Here is a 20,578-nt window from a genome sequence, read left to right as displayed (position 1 = left end):
AGACCCCAGCATTTCCCAAGCCAGGACTCTCTCTCGATTTCTAAATAAGACAGGAAGGCGAGCTCTGGAGACAAGAGCAGGGAGACACATTTGAGGCCTGCCATGTGCATGCAAAATGATCTTTGCCAGGGTGAGCAGGAGGGAGCCTCAGAACGGGGCCGGCCCAAGGACAATGGGCAGGAGAACCCCATGACCTCCAAGCAGCCCCAGGGCCCTCAGAGTGGGATTGCATTAGCGGGAGGTGCCCTGCTGTCACCAAGTGTGTGCCACAAGGAGAATCTCCTGTCACCTTAGAAAGGCTGTGGTCTCATTTAAGTGCTACAGAGATTCTCGATAGTCGACCTCTATTCTGTTCCATTGGTCTGTGTATCTGTTTTTGTACCTTTGTCCCATGTGTAGTTTGCAAAACTTTTCTCCCATTCTCTAGGTTGCCTGTTGACTCTGTTGATAGCTCCTTTCGCTGTGCAGAAGCTCTTCCATTTAGATGGATTCCTGTTTGCCAATTTCTGCTTTGGTTGCAATTGCTTTTGGCGTCTTCATCGTGGAATCTCTGCCCGTGCCTATGTCCTGAACAGCTTGCCTAGGTTGTCTTCCCGGGCTTTTGTAGTTTGCGGTTTTCCATTTAAGTATTTAATCCTTCTTGAGTTCATTTTTGTGCATGGTGTAAGGAAGGGGTCCAGTTTTAATCTTCTGCACATGGCTAGCCAGTTATCCCAGCACCATTTATTGAATAGGGAATCCTTTCCCCATTGCTTGTTTATGTCAGGTTTGTCAGAGATCAGATAGGTGCAGGTGTGCAGTCTTATTTCTGGGTTCTCTATTCTGTTCCATTGGTCTGTGTATCTGTTTTTGTACCAGTACCATGCTGTTTTGGTCACTGTAGCCTGGTAGTATATTTCAAAGTCAGGGAGAGTGATGCCTCCGGATTTTTTCTTTTCACATAGGAAAAACCCTATTAAAAAGTGGGCAAAGGACATGAACAGACACTTTTTAAAAGAAGACATACGTGCAGCCAACAATCATATGAATAAAAGCTCAACATCACTGATCATTAGAGAAGTACAAATCAAAACCACAATGAGATACCATCTCACACCAATCAGAATGGCTATTATTACAAAGTCAAAACACAGCAGATGCTAGTGAGGCTGTGGAGAGAAAGGAATACTCATGCACTGTTGGTGTGAATGTAAATTAGCTCAACCACTGTGAAAGACAGTGTGGCAATTCCTCAAAGACCAAAGGCTGAAATACCATTTGACCCAGCAATCCCATTACAAGATATATACCCAAAGGAATATAAATCATTCTATTATAAAGACACAGGCACATGTACATTCATTGTAACACTAGTCACAATAGCAAAGACATGGAATCAACCTAAATGTCCATCAGTGATAGGCTGGAGGAAAAAACTGTGGCAAACATACACCATGGAATACCACACAGCCATGAAAAGGAATGACAACACATCCTTTGCAGGAACATGGATGGAGGTATAGGCTCTTATCCTCAGCACACTAACACAGGAAGAGAAAACCAAATGCTGCATGATACCTCACTTATAAGTGGGAGCTAAATGATGAGAACACAGGGACACAAAGAGGGGAACAGACACTGGGGCTGTTTGGAAGGTCAAAGATGGGAGGGGAAGAGGGAAAGGATCAGGAAAAATAACTAATGGGTACTAGGCTTAATACCTGGGTGATGAAATAATCTGTATAACAAACCCTCATGACACAGTTTACCTATGTAACAGACCTGCACATGCACCCCTAAATTTAAAATAAAAGTTTTAAAAAAGAGAGCGAGAAAGAAATACTGTGGTCTCACAGCCACCGTGAGGGACATGTGTTCAGAGCCTCCCGGAGACTCCATTGTCAACAGGTGACAGTGCTCACTTACCAGGAAGAAGAGGCTGCTCAGGCTAGCCCAGGAATGACCCCTTCTGGGGGCTAGCTTGGGCACATCCCCTAGCTAGAAACTAGCTGCAGCCCATCCTGTAGCTGAGGGCTAGCCCAGGCACATCCCCCGGCTGAGGGCTAGCTCAGGCACATCCCCTAGCTAGAAACTAGCTGCAGCCCATCCTGTAGCTGAGGGCTAGCCCAGGCACATCCCCCCGCTGAGGGCTAGCTCAGGCACATCCTGTGGCTGGAGGCTAGGCCAGGGACATCCACCAGCTGGGGGCTAACTCAGGCACATCCCCTGGAAGCTCACCAGGAAGCACAGTGGCCACCTCTCCTTCTAAGGCACTGTGTTTCTCTGCCTGACTTTTTCCACCTTCTCTTTCTCTCTGCTCATTGGCTCCCTCTGCTCTGCCTGAGCCTAAGGCACTGTCAGCTTCACCCATAAATAAGTCCAGCACCCACACTCTGCCATCCTGGCCTCCCAGCCCCAGGCTCCCAAGATAGAGAATCGGAAGGACCCAGCAGCCCCTGCATTAGCTCCACAGGCAGAGTCCAAGCTTAACACACCCACTGAGGGCTGAGGCACCCACATGGCTGCAGGGGCTCCAAGAAGGCAGACAGGAAGCAGGGCACATGTGGCCGGCCCCCGCCTCTAACCTATGTACACACACAGGTGCAACACCTTCCCAAGTCCTGCTGAATGTCACATTACATTTCCTTAGCAGCCAGCACTGCTGGGCTATTAACAAAGATGAAAACACCAACCACCCCGTATAGTCGCAGAGAGCATGACAGCCCACAGGGTGCCTCCACATCCACATCCATTTCTGGCACAGGTAAAGCCTGCGAGGCTCAGAGAGGTGAGACATATCTGTTGCCTCTGGGAGCCCTGACTTGAAAGTTCACACCCAGGCTCCCATCACCAAGCAGAGCCCCAGGTGAAGATGCTGAGCCAGATGAGGTGGCTCCCTCACTCCTCCCCCATGCCCCAGCCTCCTTGCCCTGCAGACTCCCTGTCACCACCCTGCTGAACTCAGGAGTGGCCATGAGACTCACTTTGGCCAGTGAGATGAGGGAGGAAATACTCCTGTCGCTTTTGGCACAGTGGCTCATGCCTGTAATCTCAGCACTTTCAGAGGCCGAGGCAGCAGATCACCAGGTCAGGAATTCGAGACCCGCCTGGCCAATATGGTGAAAAGCTATCTTTACTAACAATAATTTTAAAAAAAATTAGCCAGGTATGGTGGCACACACCTGTAGTCCCAGCTACTCGGGAGGCTGAGGCAGAATTACTTGAACCCAAGAGGCAGAGGTTGCAGTGAGCTGAGATCATGCCACTGCACTCCAGCCTGGGCAACAGAGCAAGACTTCGTCTCAAAAAAAAAGTGGGGAGTTGGGAAGAGATAACATGGGTAGAAATGCCAGATATATGTGACGGGGAGGAAGGCAGCAAATCTGGCATGTTCTTCACATGTACCCCAAAACCTAAAATGCAATAAAAAATAAATAACAACAACAAAGCCAGGGTGTGGTTTGCCACATTTTCCCTCTTCTAGGAGCAGAGCACTATGCCAGAAGGAGGCTGCTGCACTAGCCTGGGTCCTGGAGTGAAGAGAGCATGGAGCAGTCTCAGCTGACCCAGGTGGGATGCATAACATGGCAGAGACATCCACCCGTGCTGCTGAGATCCACTACGCCATGGGGTCGTGCACCACCTAACTGACTTAGCCCGGCCTGACTGATCCCCCATGAGTGATGGACATCAACACATCCAGAGGACCTAACACTGGGAATTGGTGGACCTTTCAGAATGGACATGACCACTCAAAGTAGGGACATGACTCTCTATTTGATGGCCCGTGTGGGACCAAAGGCCACTGGGGTTCCCTCCAAGGCATAGCACACTTAGAATGCCGTAAGCCCTCAGTTCTAATGCATGTATTTTTCATACTTTGATAATTCTGAAATCAAGTATAGCTTCTAGTAGATATTATAACTAATTATCAGGTCCTTCAGAAAGGAGGAGACAGAAATGAACTTGCCATTCCCTGCTTTTGTATGAACTCAGCTGAGCATGAGCCATAACCTATTCACCTTTACTGGGCTTTGCCTTGCATCCCCACACTTGGTTGACATATAACCTAAGTTTGGATCCCTAATTTTCACTTTAAATAACTTCAGAAATAATGCAGTACAATGCAGCAGTGAAAAGAAGCTGTTGTGCACGTGAGATTGCCTGTCCCACATTGGGCGATGCAATTGAAGGCAACAGAAACCAGGGCATTGCTCAGAATATGCCATAAAGCTCCACCATGTTATTAATTAAAAAAGAAAAAAAAATTAAAAAGAAGAAGAAAAGCTCCCTCATGCTGCTGGAGAGGTTAGCATGAATCACCTACATGAACATCCATCTATCAGAAGGTTTTTGCTGCCAACAGAAACAACAGAAAGCACAATCAGACCCAGAAAGACCTGTCAAAATTACCAGAATATAACATAAAATAAGCATGATTAAAGGATTAAGAGAAAATGTTTAAAACATAAAGAGCAAGGGATTATAAAATGACTAAGCAAATTTGGAAAGCCCTAAATGTAATTCCAGAGATGAAAAATATGTTAACTGATATTTAACAGATGGTCAGACAGCTGAAAGTTATGTTGGTGAACCGAAAGATAGATCTGAGCTATGGTCCAGGATACAGCACAGAGAGACGATGGAAAACAAAAAGGAGTTGCCAAGAGGCATGGGGGTGGAGTAAAAGGTACACCGTATGGTCCTAGAAGCTGCAGTAGGACAGAATAGAATAGGGCAAAGGCTAGATCTGAAGGGGAAATGGCCGAGACTTTTTCAGAACAAATGAAAGATATCAATCCTCGGATTCAGGCATCCCAAAGAATCCAACATAGGATGAGTGACAAGCAGTCCATACCTACGGACATCCTAGTGACACCATACGATATCAAGAGGTGTTTTTAAAAGTACCTGGGCTTTTGTTTTAATCAGGTGCATTAACATAGGAAACATGGAGACAGCTGCCTTGAAAGAAGTTTATGACTGACAGTTCCCAGGAGTAGGGGGCGTGCCACACCATGCAGAGCTACATGGGGAAGCACCAGGAGAAAGAGGGAGCAGGGAAACACAAGGTGAGAGTCTTTATTGCCATAGTAATAATTGTAATAAAGTACCGTAGTAGCCAAGACTCTCATCTTGATGGTGGAAAGTTAAGTGGGGGTGTCCTCTATGGGGCAGAAGAAAAAACACAGATGTTGGGGGTTGTTGCCAAAGGATTTGTGATACGATTTTTGTGCACCCATGAAAATACAAGGATGGTAAAGATAGAAACAAGCCTGGCTAGAGTTTGGCCCATGATTTCAAGATAGCAAATTACAGGACATCAAAAATGGTTATTACGATGGAGTGTAGCTTAGAAGCAGCCAGAGAGGCAAGTTTGACCCACAGCTGACTGCTCAACAGATGAGCAGGAGATGGTAGAATGACATCTTCAACGTGCTACAGTGAAATGACCACCTAGAATTGTATACTCTACCAAAAATGCTTAAATAAAGACACATGCTAGAGGTTTCTCTAGGGAACATATCAATGAGAGTATGGGCTTAGTTGAAAAGAATCTGCATCTGGCTTCATGGACACCTCCAATAATAGCTTGCGGGGGCGGGGGTGGGTAGTTCATTCCAGTTTCTTCTGTGACAGTAAAGAATTCAGACTTAAAGCTGTTGGAACCGTATTCTGAGCCTTGAGAGGAGTGTGGCTATACAACTTGAGTCATGCGGAATGCAACTGCAAATTCTGCCTTTCTTTCCCCCCATAAATCATTCAGAAGACCAAACGACTTCAGAGATACGAACCCCTCGAATTTCTACCCCTCCTTGTACAGTAAATAAAGTATTTTTCTTGGAATATAGCAATCTGTAGCCGATCAAATCACTGTAATGTGCGCATTGGTCCTGTATGAAAAATGTTGCGACCCTGCTGAAATTTCTCTGTCTCGCCTGTGTAAGAGAAACCTTAACTTCTCCACCTTGGAAAACTGATCCCATTCGTTTGGGGTCAGTGTTTCCCAAGTAGCCATCCTCAAGCTTTGGGCTCAAAGAATCTCTAGCATTAATTGTAGTGTCTGAATCTCACTGCGTAAGGTTGACACTTCTCATCCTCACCAATACGGGCTTTTGAGTGCTTGCCAATGGTGGCGGGTGAGACGTGGCGTCTCCGTGTGTAGTCGGGGTTACATTTTCGTATGGGCTTTTCTTCTGCTGATTCACTTTGGGTTTCTTCTGTGAAGCGCCAGTTGAGTCTTTTGTTGTTTCTTAGGAATCCGTAGGCATTCTTCATTGTATGAACCATTACCTTTTTCCCTGTAAGGTAGTTCTTTGACATTTGGGAACTTGCTGGCCCTGGAGGGATGGCCCCTCCCAGGATTAGCCAATTTCTAGAAATGATGTCACTGTGAGTACACCTTTCAAATGCAATCCAACTAACCCAGAGTTCACGCCTGCAAGTACCTCCTCTATCAGGTTCTCATACTCAGGGCTACCATCCTCCTGCCATAATCACCCCAGGGCAAGGTATCAGACAGGCAGGGACAGCCCCTGTGCCCCAGAGCCTGTTACATTATTCTAGCCCATCCTATGCCTGCTTGCCCTGCCTCACTCGTTTCCTCCTATAGAAACCACAATCAAGGCTCTTGCCCACACTTTCCCCTCAGCTCCTATCCCTCCCGACCAACTCCTGTGCTTCCCTGTGCCCCCCATCTACTCTGGGGTGCAGCATGACCCCTCCTCCTCAGATCTGTGAGTAACAAACTATCTTTTCAGTGATGGTTATCTCCTGGTCTGTTGGCCTCGACATATCTGAATAATAAAACCTATATGAAAACATTCATTTTCTTCATACAAATTATTTGTCTGTTCTAAGCTTTGCAGTGTCTTCTCTCCCAGTTTGCAATTTGTATTTTCATGCTTCTTATGGTGTTGTTTGTTTGTTTGTTTTTGAAATAGAGTCTCCCTCTGTCGCCCACGCTGGAGTGCAGTGGCACAATCTCAGCTCACAGCAACCTCCACCTTCCAGGTTTGAGCAATTCACCTGCCTCAGCCTCCCAAGTAGCTGGATTACAAGCATGCGCCACCATGCCCAGCTAATTTTTGTATTTTTGGTAGAGACGAGGTTTCACCGTGTTGGCCAGGCTGGTCTCAAACTCCTGACCTCTAGGTGAGCCACCCATCTGAGACTCCCAAAATGCTGGGATTACAGGTGTGAACCACTGTGCCTGGTCCTCATGGTGTTTTTTTATTAACATAAACTCTAAATTGTAATGTGGTCAAATTCATCAACTGTACTGAAGTCCCCAACTGGAACAATAAGGCAAAAAAAAAAAAAAAAAAAACATGTAAAGACTGGAAAAGAAGACAAAATCCTGTCATTATTCACAGATAACGCAATTATCTACATCGAAATTCCAAAATAATTTACAAATGAGTTATTCAAAATAATAGCAGACTCTATCAAGGTTTCTAGTTAGAAAGTCAGTGTGGGAAACTCGGGAAGAAAGTACTGCCCGTCACTGTCTCTTCAGAACCTGAGTCTTTATCTCCACAAACACTTCCCCAATTACAGAGACCAAGGGAAGGACATGTGGCAGGTGCCCAGACAGCTCTTAAAGCTTCTCTCAGGAAGTGACATGCCCCACTCTGCTTGCACACCATTGGCCAAAGCAAGTCACATGTTCAAACACAACAAATGTGATTGGATAGTCATTCCCATGATGAGGTTGCACCAAGTCACATGTTCAAGCCTAACTAATGTGATTGGATAGTCATTCCCATGATGAGGTTGCACCAAGTCACATGTTCAAGCCTAACTAATGTGATTGGATAGTCATTCCCATGATGAGGTTAGACCGTATAAGACTCCATCATAGCCAAGTGGAGCGAGATTCTTCTGCTGGTTTTGAAAAAGGGAGCTACCATACTTTGAGAGGAGGGGCCACAGGCTAGAATCTGAGGGCAGCCTCTAGAAGTTGAGGGTGGCTCTGGATGATACCTAGCAATAAAACAAGGACTTCAGTTCTACACCAAAAGCAACTAAATTCTGTCAACAACCCCATGAGCTTGGAAGCAGATTCCTCTTCAGAGCCTCCAGTTGGGGACCTTAGTCCCAGCCGCCATCTGGATTTCAGCCTTGTGAGAACCCAGGCAGAAAACCTAGCGAACCTGGACTTCGTGTCCTAGATAACTGTGAGCTAATAAGTGGGTATTTCTCTAAGCCACTAAGTTTGTGTAATTTGTTACACAGCATAGATGACTCATATGGAATTTGGTAAACACTGGAAATGCTACCATGTGCCTGAGCTACTTAAGGCTCCCAATACTGTGGAAAGAGCACTACTGACCACCGCAGGCCCCTACCTCACACCTCACCCCAAAATTAGTTTCAGGTGGTTTCACAATTAAACATGAAAGGCAGAACTATGAAACATTTAGAGAGTAATACAGAGTAGCATTTTAAAGCCCCGGGGGCAGCTTTAAATGTACACATTAAAAAGTACAAATCAAACAGGAACAGAATGGACTAACTTCATCGATGTATTCTTAGACAAATGAAAATTAAGATGTTTGCACTAATTAACTGCCAGTAAAGACAATTCCCAAGGGTATATTTCACGTCAAAGAGAAACTACCACAGAAGGAATGTTGAAGATGCAGAAAACATTGTGAGTAAAGAGCATGGGGAATATTCAGAGAAATCTAAGCAAATGCTAACCTGGATCCACCTTCTGTTCTTATGGTCTCCGGAAGTCACAAAGAAAGCAGCGGCCGCTATTACTGGAATTTCAGTTCGTCGTGTGTGGTCAGAATCTATCGTTTCTGTTGTGATGTGTGCAAGCGTTATTCTGAATGGCACCTGATGCAGTTTGGTGGTCCAGGTCATTACCGGCAAATCGAGTCATGTTTCAGTCACAAAAGCAAGTATCATCACAGCCGTGCTACAGAGGGGCAAGTATGAGTTTTAGGTAATGCGGACACTACACTATATTGTAACCGTGAGACCAGCTCAAACGGATAAACCGTTGTGTAAGTAGTTACTGGTGATGCAAAGCCAGAATTGCCCGGGTGTGCACAAGAGAAAATGTTTTAACCACCTGTTAGCGCCGCCAACCTGGTAGACCAGGTGTGTGGGCATCGGCTGGGACCAGTTACAGATGCCATAAAAGCTCGACCTACCCCGGATCAGAGACACAGATTGGAGCACCAACTCCCGTCCCCTTGCCGTTGACTCTCAATGAAGCTCTTTCTTTTTCTCCAGAAGCCTGTGCCGCAGTTATCAGATAGCGAACCCACGGCTCAGTAACGATTTGCTGGCCTCATATTTAGCCAAATGTATATGGCACAACTGATTTTAAAATAATGCTTTACGCCGGGTGCAGTGGCTCATGCCTGCAATCCTAGCATTTTGGGAGGGCCAAGGTCGGTGGATTGCTTGCGCCCAGGAGTTCCACACCAACCTGGGCAACATGGCAAAACACCATCTCTACAAAAAATACAAAATTTAGCCGCACATGGTGGTGTGCACCTGTAGTCCCAGCTACTGGGGGAGCTAAAGTAGGAGGATGCTTGAGCCTGGGAGGCAGAGGTTCCAGTGAATAAAAGTCACACCACTGCACTCCAGCCTGAATGACAAAGAAAGACCTTGTCTCAAAAAAAAAATAAGAATAATAACAATGCTTTCAATTCCCTTTTATTGCATATATCTCAACAACTTTCTGTTAACTAATATGATGTTTTGACTTTGGTCTTAGTATGTCTTAGTACAAACATTCTGGGATGAATTTTTCATCTGAGAGACAAATAATTTGTCTTTCAGACATCTCCAAAATGTCTAGGGCTACCACCATGAGAACAGAAATGGAATATATGAGTTCCAAAGCAATAGAGGAAGGGAAAATAAAATGAGAAGAAAAATAAACAATCTGGACTGGGCCCAGTGGCTCACGCCTGTAATCCCGGCGTTTTGGAAGGCCAAGGCAGGTGGACCACCAGGTCAGGAGTTCAAGACCAGCCTAGCCAACATGGTGAAACCGCGTCTCTACTAAAAATACAAAAAATTAGTCAGGCATGGTTGTGGGTGCCTGTAATCCCAGCTACTCAGGAGGCTGAGGCAGGAGAATTGCTTGAACCCGGGAGGCGGAGGCTGCAGTGAGCCGAGACCACGCCACTGCACTCCAGCCCAGGCAATAGAGCGGGACTCTTATCTCAAAAGGAAAACAACCTGGGCAAAGCTACAGAAAGGGAGGAAAGGTAGAGTACCAATGGGGCAAGCTCAGAGTGGAGATAAATCCCCCACTGGTACGCTGAACATAACGGCGACTGCCCAGGCCCGGTCAGTGCTCTGAACCTGACCTAGAGAAGAGATCTTCCACCTGCTGCCTGCTGCTGGTCCTTCAGGCTACAGAGTTCATGCTGCCTTCTCAGAGAGGCCCTGGGTTTCAAGGCAGCTGGAAGGTCAGGAAACGTCCCTGGGCCCATTTCTAACAGCGCTGCCTCCACAGTTCTCTTAGGAAGGGAGGAGAGAGCAGGCAGCGGGCCCACAACTGGTAGCATGGTTCCTGTGCTCAGCATTTCGAGATGGTCCCCGTCATTCCCATGAGGCAGGTACTTAACAAACTACAGCAGAAAGAAGCTAAGGAACCTGAACCACACCCCCCAGAGCTGGGATCCGAGCCCACATCAGGGTCTCCAGGTTCTTTCTCTGAACCTGGCTTCTGCCATTTTAGGTAGAGATCTGGCTATCGCAGGTAAGGAAGGCTGCCAGGAGGCGTTTTTAGTGTCCCTCCTCCTTCTTCTCCACCCCTGCCTGCCCGAGCCCCCCACCTCATTTCCGACTCTCACCCGGGTCATCTGAAATTACACATTGTGTAGGCTAAGCCTGGATGATGTGTCTAATGTTTCCAACTAACTCAGTGCAATAATGTCCTTTTCTGTGGCTGGGAGCTCGGGACAATGCAGGCTCCCCAGCCAAGCCACATTGCATAAGGTAGCAAGGAACGCTTCTCCATCCATCAGGAAATGAACCCCTTCAGACTTCATAGACAATGGAAAGTCTATGAGGCCTGGGCACTCTTGGCTCCTAAAATCTCTTGTGGAACGCTGAGATTTGTTTCAGGAGCAGGAGGGGAGCTAGGAGGGTAGGAAAAGGAAACGAGGGATTAAGATAACCCTGTACAGGGCAGCCCATTGCTCTGATCTTTCCTGTTGAGCACACATCTGGGTTCTGGCATGGCCATGGGGCAGCTCTTCCTGAAACTGTCAGCCTCACACCTCCGGAAGCTCCTGCAGCACCCGGATGGTGGGGTCAGAAGGAGAGGTCAGGGGGTTTCAAGGCCTGCAGAAATCTGGGTGCCACTACACCCCCAAAGGCAGTAGGAGCAGCTGGAAGTGTTTGGAGCAGATGGGGAGTGGGCAGGGCCAAGTGGTGGCCCCAGCTTCCCACCACCTCTTCAGAGGATGTGCTGGATAAGGACACACGGAAGCTTAGACGTGGGGGTCCCAGAAGAGGGGGTGGCAGGACCAGTAGAAGCTTCCCCTGGTTTTGGGCATCTCCCACTCCATTGAGATCTGGCCCATTTTGATACCTCCCACACTGCGCTGAGAGCCACTGCCCGGGCATCAGTCCCCTCACCCTGCAAATGGGCACACAGAGATGCTGTACCATAAAGCCACGGGAGGGCAAAGGTCGCATATCCTGTGTGCTGTGCTCAACAATTTGTCAAAATCTTTCTCTTGTGAAGGCCCAGGAAGAAAAAGAGTCACATCACTTAGGTCATGTGCTCAGGGATATTTCCCAGTGTCCCCAGTAGGCAAGCCTCAGGCACACGAGGATAGCCCACCACCTAGGCGCTTCCCTAGGAATATGTCACAATGTAACATGTGGGGAGAAACCAGGCAGAAGAGCCACATCACTTGGGTGCTGGGTCCTGAGATATGTCACAAGGCTCCCTTAAAACAGCACCCAGACTCCTGGTGGCTGGGTCTTCCCCTGTCAATCCTCTTTGCACATCCTTGCCACATTAACCTTCCCAAAATACCACGTGCATGAACCACCACCATCCCTTCCCCCTCCATGCCGCCCCCACCCCACACTCTAAACTCTTCGAGACTGACTCTGAGCACATCCACTTATTGGCTCCTGTACCGGGCAGATGAGAATACTGAGTGAGACTCAGAGAGATTCTGTAACACCACAAAGGCCCCACAGCTGGCTAGTGGAGCCACTTCCCTCAGCAGTGAAGCCAGAAAGGAAACACAGGTCAGTGTGAGCCTGTCAGTCACTTGCTCTCCCTCGGACCCACAGGACCAAGCCCCTGACTCTTCACCTGGATGTCAAGGTCCCCATCACACTGACTAGTCCTCCAACCCTCGTCCTTTACACGAGCCTCTCACTCAGGCCAGGCCAGTCTCCCTGCTCCTCAGACTCATCCCCACTACTCACACAGGGACCCCACCAGGAATGCATCTCCTTCTTCATTGTAGCCAGTTTCTATGATGGCTTCCATATTCCTCTCCCCAGTATCCACATCCTTGTGTAGTGCCCCCACCCACACTTAATAAGATTGACCTCTGCAATGAATAGAAATGATGGGGTGTGGTTTTCCAGGCTAGATGGTAAAAGATGCTGTAGCTTCTTGGATCATGTGCTCTGGGGAAAATCAGCCACCATGTTGTGAGGACACTCAAGCGTTACTGTGGAGAAGTCTCGGTTGCCAGGAGCTGAGGCCTCCCACCAGTTTGCCAAACACATGAGAATATGCATTTGGAAGCAGATCCTTGGCCTTGATCAAGCCTTTAAATGATGCAGCCTGGCCAACACCTTGACCACAACCTCATGAGAGACCCAGAGCCAGGACTGCCCAACTATGAGACTTCCAGATTCGTGACCCACAGAAACACAGATGTGTCTTACTGTGTTAAGTCATTAAGTGCTGGGGAAATTTGTTGTGCAACAGTAAACAATTGATACACACCCTCTTGGTTTTTCAGAGTCCTTCCCTCCCTCAGAAGCCAGGGTCAAGCCCACCTCCATTCCCACTCCTGGGAAGACTGCTCTGATGATTAGCCACAATTTTACCCTCCCCTGAGCCCCGTACAGTGACCTTGACATACACTTGGATATGGCATCCACTCCTATAGCCTCGAAGAGCATCCACAACACAGGAGCCCCTGAGGACAAGAGCCTGCTGGCTCCCTCATGCCCCTGAACCCGGGGCGTTGGTACAGGAGCACAGATGATCCTAATGATAGCCTCAGAGAGCAGAGCAGACTCATGATGCCTCAGCAGGAGGGTGACTGGAGCAACTCCTGCCCCTGGAAAGAATGAGAATTCGCTTTTACCAGGCCTTTGCTAGGTAGAGGCAGGGTCAACTACATACTTGACAGGTATCCCACTGACTCCCTGGGGAAAGAAGGTATCCCTGTTATCCCCATCCTACAGACAAAAGCAGCTTCAGCTCATTGCCCAAGTTCACTCCGCTCACCCATGTCTGAGCCAGGACCGGAACCAGCTGCTGGCTCCAGTGTCCACACAGTCCTTCCTGCCCTGTCTCAGGAACTGCCACCCCTGCTTGCTCCTCAATGCCCCAGTGCTCCAAAAGCCTTCACTCCATGCACCCACAGGCATGCACCAAAGCTGGGGGCTCACACAACCCGCACAAACTCAGCACACTCACCCAGCCCCGCCCCAGGCCTCTGATGTCACCAGACCTCGAAAGCCAGGAAGAGACACAAATGCATTGAACTACGGTCACAGAGGAACAGACGGTGACAAGAGCCGCACCCTCCACCAGGAACCCACACCACTCAGAAGGCCACGCGAGGAGGAAGCAGGGCAGAGTTGGGAACCTGAGGCCCAGAACCTGCTCCTGTGTCAGCTCATTCACTCACTCGCCATTCATGGACAAAGTCCCTGAGCACCTACTGCACCAGGCAGTCCCTGAAAACGCAGTGGGGAATGCGACAAGCTCTCCTGGGCTTCCAGCCCAGCTACACGCTTGACAAGTATCCCACTGACTCCCTGGGAAAAGAAGGTCTCTTTGTCATCCCTGTCCCATGGAGAGACTGAGTTAGCCAAGCCCCAGCTCTCCCTGGATGTGCCAGGTGCCCGTGAGTGAGTCTTCAGCCTCTCTGGAGCCTCACAAAAGGGAGGTGATGGGGAGCAGTGGCTCTCACCCAGGGGACCTATCGAGGGACATTTGGCAATGGCTGAAGACATACTTAGTTGTCATGCCAGGCAGAGGTGGGGAGTGCTACTGGCATCTGGTGGGTAGAGGCCAGGGATGCTGCTGAGCATCCTACAATGTACAGGACAGTCCCCACAAAGAATGACTCTGTCCCACATGTGGATAGCACCGCCGCAGCGGAGAAACTCTGACTTGGAGGGATTGGTGAAGCTGCAGGTGGAGAGACTGCAGCACCAACCCTGGCAGCTGGACAGCCCCTGACAAAGGTGTGTTCCCTTCTCCAGCCATTCCTGAGGGAGGACCCTGAGCCCTGCAGGGCCCCAGGCCGTTGCTTTATACACAGCCTCTCTGCCTGTCCACCCAGGTCCCAGGGCAGGGCCATGTCAGCGGAACCCAAGGCCAGCTCATGGGTGGGAGGAAAGCATCCCAGGCCTGTTCCTTACCTCTGATGGCCCTGGGTATCTCAAACCCCCATCAGGACTCAGGGTCTCCCCTCCCACAAGGTCCCAGCAAGGCCACATGCAGCCTGCACTCACCCATCAGGCCCCTGTCCTGCCGTGCCTCCCCAGCCACCACTGCCATCCAGGCCTCCCCAGCTGAGGGGCAGGATCTTCCTTCCAGAGCTGAGCAGTCTGAGGCCAGTGTCCTCCCACTCTGGGTCTTGGTTCCCCACATAATGGGAATCAAAATAACCACAGCCCTGACCCAGGTCACAGCATGTGCTTGGGGTGGGGTACCTGAGTGTCCCTGCTCAAACACAGAACCTTCCCTCTGATCACTAATGCTGCTCTCTATGGGATTGTATTAGTTTGTTCTCTTGCTGCTAATAAAGACATACCCAGGACAAGGTAATTTATGAAGGAAAGGAAAGAGGTTTAATTGACAGTTTCACATGGCTGGGGAGGCCTCACAATCGTGGCAGAAAGCGAAGGGGAAGCAAGACACATCCTCCATGGCAGCAGGCAAGAGACAGCATGTGCAGGGGAGCTCTCCTTTATAAAACTGCCAGATCTCATGAGACTTATTCACTACCGCAAGAACAGTACAGGCGCAACTGCCCCCCGTGATTCAATTATCTCCACCTGGCCCCTCCATCCTGACACGTGGGGATCATTACAATTCAAGGCGAGATTTGGGTGGGGACACAGCCAAACCATATCAGGGATCCCAACCCTGGAGAAAACAAAAGGGTCAAGCACTGCTTTTTCTGCAGAGTGTTCACCGTGGCCATCAGACACAGCAGAGTCAGGAGGACTGTCCTCTGACCTGAGGCCAACAGACTGCTGTGACCCCTCATCACCCTTCCCCTGGGCCCAGGTCAGAAGTCTGCGCCCAGGGCTCCTGTTGGAGGCTCCTCATCCCCACTAAGAGCCTGCCACAGACTAGACACGTTGGGCTACACGGGCCCTGCATCAGGGCAGTCATCTTTACCAGCAGCAAAACGCCCTCGATGACAGAGCCTTGGCAGGCTCCAGCCTTGACCCTGGCTTTCACATCCAAGGGGTTTTGTTAGAATTTAGGATTCCCACCAGATGGATGATTCCAAGTTCATTCACTTGTGCCACAAACACTTACTGAGCATCTGCTGTGTGCCAGGTGCCGTGGACAGGGATGTGTGTGACTCACAACCTCACTGGGGCACACAGAGTCTGTCCACCACTGTCAGGATCATCATGAGGAGTTGATGCTGTTCTGGAGACTCCGCATTACAGCCCCCTGGGTCACTGAGGGAAGAGACACGAAACAAGAAATTCACAACCCAGGAAAGACCCACTGTCCAGGAGGGGAGCCGGCAGCACCCTCACCCTGATACAACCGCCTGCCAATAACACGGGTTGAATCACACCCAGGTTCCCGCGTGGGTGCAGATCTAGACGGCCTGATGTGGTGAGACCTGACCTGGGAAAGCTGCATGGCGTCGAGGGACCGATTCCCAGCCCTGCCACTCATGCTGTTCCACCTAGACAAATAACTCGTTCTCTTGTAAATCCAGTTTTCCCACTCTGAGAAATAGGGCCAGGAACCTGCTGCGGGGTGAGGAGAGTGGATACAGTCTGATTACAATGTTTGTGTGTGGGCTGGGTGGCTCTGCCCGCACACTGATGGAGAAGGTGCCCCCAGGCTGAACAGAGAGAAGGCGGAGAACCCCTGGGGCGCAGGCAGGCAGCAGCTGCCCAGGGCTGGAAAGGACGGCAGAGATGGCTGATTGCGGCAACCCAGCAACTGCATCTTCTAAGCAGTGGGCAGGATTCAGCCTTGGGGTCCCCTGGACAAGGACACGGATGTGACTTGGCTCTGTGTCCCCATCCAAATCTCATGTTGAATTGTAATCCCCAGTGCTGGAGGAAGGCCTGGTGGGAGGTGACAGGGTCATGGGGGTGGATTTCCTCCTTGCTTTTCTGGTGATAGTGAGTTCTCACGGGATCCAGTTGTTTAAAAATGCGTGGCTCCTCCCCATTTTCTCTTCCTCCTTCTCCAGCCATGGAAGACACACCTACATCCCCCTCACTTTCTGCGGTGATTGTAAGTTTCCTGAGGCCTCCCCAGCCACACTTCCTGTACAGCCTATGGAACTGTGAGCCAATTAAACCTCTTTTCTTTATAAATTACCCAGTCTCAGGTATTTCTTTTTTTTGTTTGTTTGTTTGTTTGTTTGTTTGTTTGTTTGTTTTTTTGAGACGGAGTTTCTCTCTTGTTACCCAGGCTGGAGTGCAATGGCGCGATCTCGGCTCACCGCAACCTCCGCCTCCTGGGTTCAGGCAATTCTCCTGCCTCGGCCTCCTGAGTAGCTGGGATTACAGGCACACGCCACCATGCCCAGCTAATTTTTTGTATTTTTAGTAGAGACGGGGTTTCACCATGTTGACCAGGATGGTCTCGATCTCTTGACCTCGTGATCCACCCGCCTCGGCCTCCCAAAGTGCTGGGATTACAGGCTTGAGCCACCGCGCCCGGCCATTCAGGTATTTCTTTATAGCAATGTGGGAATGAACTAATACAGTCACCCTGCCGTTCTGAGGGCAAACAGTTGGGCAAAAGCTGATGCCAGCACCAAAAGCCCCAGGACAGCCCAACAGTTTCACATCTGTTCTTCACAGGTAGCAGAGCAGCACTGGTCAACAGCTGCCCACGTGGACAAGGGCAGCTGTGACAGGGACAGCCTGGCCAACTGCTGGTGGCCACAGGACATGGGCACTGCAGGGCACTACAGACAAAAGTGAATTCACACCAAAGTAATTCACAGTGGATCACAGACCTAAATGGAAAACCTACAACTACAAACCTGGAGGAAAATAGAGCAGAAAAGAGAGGGACAGAATCAGAATCCGGAGGGAGCCAGGTCTCATTTCTGCGACTCTGAGTTAGGCATGAGTTCTTAGCTAAGACTCAGGAAGCACAAAGTATAAAAGAAAAAAAATCATAAATTAGACCTCATCAAAATAAAAACATATCCTCAAAAGACACTGCTAATAGAATGAAAAGACAAGCCGCAGGCTAGGAGACAATATTTCCAAATTACACACATTATAAATACCTCTCATCCAGAATACAGAAGAACTCTTACAAGTCAGTTATAAGATAAGCAATGCCTATTATTTAAAGACACTTCACCAATGAAGAAAACAGATGGCAAGTAAGCAACTGGATGGCAAACTGAAAAGATGTTCAACAGCATTAGAGAGTCGGGCAAGGCAAATTAAAACCACCGTACACTTACTAAAGTGGCTAAAATTTAAAACTGACAATACCAAGTGTGGACAAAGATGTGGAGCAACTAGAACTCTCATACCTTGCTTTTGGGAATCTAACATGATGCACCCACGTCGGGAAAGAGTTTGGCAGTTTCTTATAAAGTTAAATATACGATTAACTTATAATCTAGCAATAGTCCCACTCTGGCACATCCCCAAGAGAAATGAAAACATATGTGCGCACAAAGACCCAGATACAAATGCTTGCAGCAGCTTTTGCAAACACTTTTACTTTTTTCTACTTTTATTCGTAGTAGCCACAACTGGAAACAACCCAAATGTCCACTAACCGCTGAGTGGGAAAGCGAGCTGTGGTTCATGCAACATTCAGCAGTAAAAAGGAACCGCCTACAGATACACGCAACCACATGGGTGAATCTCAAATGCGTGTGACAAGTGATGGCGCCACATTAGACAGCTGCACACTTTACACTTCCATTTCTGTGACATGCTAGAAAACCACAGGAATGAATAGCAGGTCACTGGTTTCTAGGGGCTGGGGCAGGGGCAGGTGTTGCTGACCAAGGGGCAGCATTGAAGGACTTCTGGGAGACAGGGCCGTCCTATGCCTGGCAGTGGTCATTGCACGATTATGTCTTTGTCAGAAGTCATCAAACTGTAAAAAGGGCCACTTTTGCTGCGTGCTAATTATGGCTCAATAACACCCCAAACAAAAGTCACTCACTGTCCTCATCATTGAAAGTAACACTGAAGGAAGAGGAGGAGCATGCCCTACGTGGCAGACATGGTGCTGAATGACCGAGGAGTCGCATTCCCTGTGCTCAGGTACCCAGAGGGCCCTGGGCTCTCTCCATTTTACAGGTGAGTAAACAGAGGTCTGGAGGTGCCAGGTCACCCAGTGCCACCCAGGAAGGCTGGGATGGAGTTGGGACTTCCACCCAGACCTGACTACAGCGTCACCCCCCAAACCACGAAGGCTGTCCTGGGAGAGACCCTGGGGATCAGCAAGATCCTCCTTCTCCTGTTTTCCAGAGGAAAGGATGAGGCCTCAGGGGGCCCGACCCAGCCAGGCTCACGAAGAGAGGGACAGAATCAGAATCCGGAGGGAGCCAGGTCTCATTTATCAATAAACACCTTCCTATGACAATCTTGGGAAACACCCCAAGACACGGCTGGGCACGGTGATTCACCCCTGTAATCCCAGAACTTTGGGAGGCCCAGGCGGGTGGATCACAAGGTCAGGAGATCAATACCATCGGGCTAACACAATGAAACTCCATCTCTACTGAAAATACAAAAAAAAACAAAAACAAAAAAAACTTACCCAAGCGTGGTGGCCTGTAGTCCCAGCGACTCAGGAGGTTAAGGAAGGAGAATGGCTTCAACCAGTGAGGCAGAGGTTGCAGTGAACCGAGATTGCACCACAGCACTCCAGCCTGGGCAACAGAGCAAGACCCTGTCTCAAAAAAAGAAAATAGGAAAAAATAAAAGACCCCAAGGCATGACAGGAACGAGGCTGTACACAACACAGGGGCACCAGGGTGAGCCCCGCCCCCACCCTCAGGAAGCTCCCAGTCCCATCTGGCACCAGGTCATCTCCCAGCCCCTGGACGCTCCTAGGCCCAATACGCCCAGGAGTGCATAGTTCCCTCCTGAGAGTGACCCTGGGACCTTGGTGATGATGGAAGCTGGGGGTTCCCCATGGCGGGGGTGGGGGGACTGGGGTTACAGCAGGGAGGGAGGGGGACCCATGACATGCCTCAGGCCTGTCCAGGAGGGATTTCAGCCCCAGGGAGAGGGTGAAGAGAGGAGTACCATTGAGAGTCCACGTTGGGTTCCCTGACCTGCAGGGAAAAGCAACAGCTGGTGGGTGAATCACGCACCAGACCTTTCTGGGCTGGCAGCTGGACCTGTGCACCCCTCCTCGGTTCTGACCAATAGTTCTGGAGTCAGAAAATGCAAGTGCTCAGCTCTTTAGCCCAGGAATTCCGGGCAGGCATGTACAGCCTCAGGAACACACGTGCAAGGTGCCCCACCTAGAGGCAGGAATGCAGAGGAGGCATTTGCACCACCAGGCAGGTCTGAACACCTGGGGAGGAGACCGTCCCCTCCGTCTCTCCGAGCTTCCCACCCTGACTTCCCATCCTGGCTGGGCCACCTACCAGCTTCTCTGTGCCTCAGTTTCCTCATCTGGGAATTGTGGGTTGCAATCCTATGTGCACCCCAGTCTCTAATGGACATGGTGTATGCAAAGTACATCTCCGTAGGCCTGGCACACAGCTAGGAGCCATGTGGCCAGCCCACGGTTGCCCTTGGGAACATGGGACAGCCCACTGCCTGGAAATTTGGTGGCTCTGGGATTGGCCAGACATCTTCCATGGAAAGCCAGGCAGCCCATGCTGAGACACGGTGGCCCATCGAGATATCGCGGTCTGGGAACCTTTCCAGGCCACCCCTGGGCAGCTGGGACAGTGCCAGGGACCTCGGCTAGCTCACACCAGGAGGCTCCCCTGCCAGGCTGCCTGTGCCCTCAAGGCCTGACCTAGACACCCAGAGGGAAGGGGCTCTGGGACAGCAGAGGTGGGGAACGGCCTTCTGGGCCTCTGTTTAGGATCAGCATGACACTGAGAGGACATCCCGGACAAGAGCCGGCAGGGACCACAAGCCTACAGGCCTCTGACATCCACAGACCTCCAAAGTCAGGAACAGA

General features: G+C 49.7%; 1 protein-coding gene across 2 annotated transcripts in view; it reads right to left on the bottom strand.

Annotated features, from left to right (window-relative positions):
• Window positions 1-20,578, bottom strand: part of LOC144578197 (uncharacterized) — a 43,202-nt gene that overhangs the window by 10,823 nt on the left and 11,801 nt on the right. The window contains exons 1-3 of one of the 2 annotated variants that reach the window (XM_078341674.1): window positions 19,684-19,813; window positions 19,193-19,324; window positions 15,731-15,879 (exon numbers count right to left, since the gene is read on the bottom strand). The gene's annotated coding sequence lies outside the window, so the exon portion shown is untranslated. Of the gene's footprint in view, window positions 1-15,730; window positions 15,880-19,192; window positions 19,325-19,683; window positions 19,814-20,578 lie in introns of those variants that run through there. The other variant, XM_078341673.1, reaches the window with a different exon arrangement.

This window comes from Callithrix jacchus, chromosome 10, assembly GCF_049354715.1.
Source record: "Callithrix jacchus isolate 240 chromosome 10, calJac240_pri, whole genome shotgun sequence".
NCBI classification, from domain to species: domain Eukaryota; kingdom Metazoa; phylum Chordata; class Mammalia; order Primates; family Cebidae; genus Callithrix; species Callithrix jacchus.
This window is presented reverse-complemented; position numbering and strand designations above follow the sequence as displayed.